The following is a 1,112-nucleotide window of genomic DNA, read 5'->3' on the forward strand; positions in this document are numbered from 1 at the left end:
TACTGGTTTTTAGGATTTCAAAATGTTTACGTTTTTATTAATAATGTTTTCAGAGAATTATGAACAAAATATGTATTGGAAAAATGTGTTATATTTGTTATTCTATATAACCAGTATATGCAAAGTTAAGTTTTTGATTTAAATGACATGTTACAGATCATGTTATTGAAAAAATACATCAAGTACCTTGTAGACTAGAAATAATTTATGTTTCTAAAACAATGTAAAAATTTGTACAATTAATTAAATATAATACAATATAACGAAGAATATCGAGATTGTTGGACAATAAACTTTTAATTTATCATTCTTACTAATTTTTAATATATTTACAGTCTTTTTGTCCATGTTATACAATTTACTAAAGCTTCTTACTCATGTTATCTATATTGATATCTTAATTGTATGATCTTTAATTGTTAAAACACTGAAAGTATAGAATATGTTATGCATGGAAATAAGTATATTTTATAACACCTTATGTAACATGTACATGTTACTTTTATTTATGAAATTTATAGTAATTATGCAATACTTTGTTATATTCCAATCATAAAAAAATACATTTATTCTAAGGTAATATTACGCAAATTTCATTTAATCTAATGTAAATCTTATTTATAATGAACTTTTTTAATCTAATTTTATAATAAGGCACATTGATTTCGAGAAGAAATATTAATTGAGTATTTATATGACATTTTATTGATTTGAATTTTAAAATATCCCATAAAATTATAAAATAATGTATTGCCAACGTTAAAGTCATACTAAATATAACGTTTAAATTGAAAAAATATTATCCAAAAGATGTGCATGATTACAATGTAATGATTAATAGATAATTGTTTTACAATAATTTAAAATATATATTTTTTTTAAATTATATATTTCGTTTTTAATATTAATATATTGCGAACACAGACAGAAGTTATTTCTAAAAGTACAGCCTATTACAGTTGTTATTTATATTGATTCTTTTCAGAAACACATATTAAATTAAATCACTAAGTTAAGAAAGAGTTACTACTTCTAAAAGTAACGTGTTTTTTTAATAATACAGTCCAATTACTCAATTGTAATTAATATACTTTAATACATACATAATGATA

The sequence above is a fragment of the Habropoda laboriosa genome, unplaced genomic scaffold (genome assembly GCF_001263275.1).
Source record: "Habropoda laboriosa isolate 0110345459 unplaced genomic scaffold, ASM126327v1 scaffold175, whole genome shotgun sequence".
NCBI lineage: Eukaryota > Metazoa > Arthropoda > Insecta > Hymenoptera > Apidae > Habropoda > Habropoda laboriosa.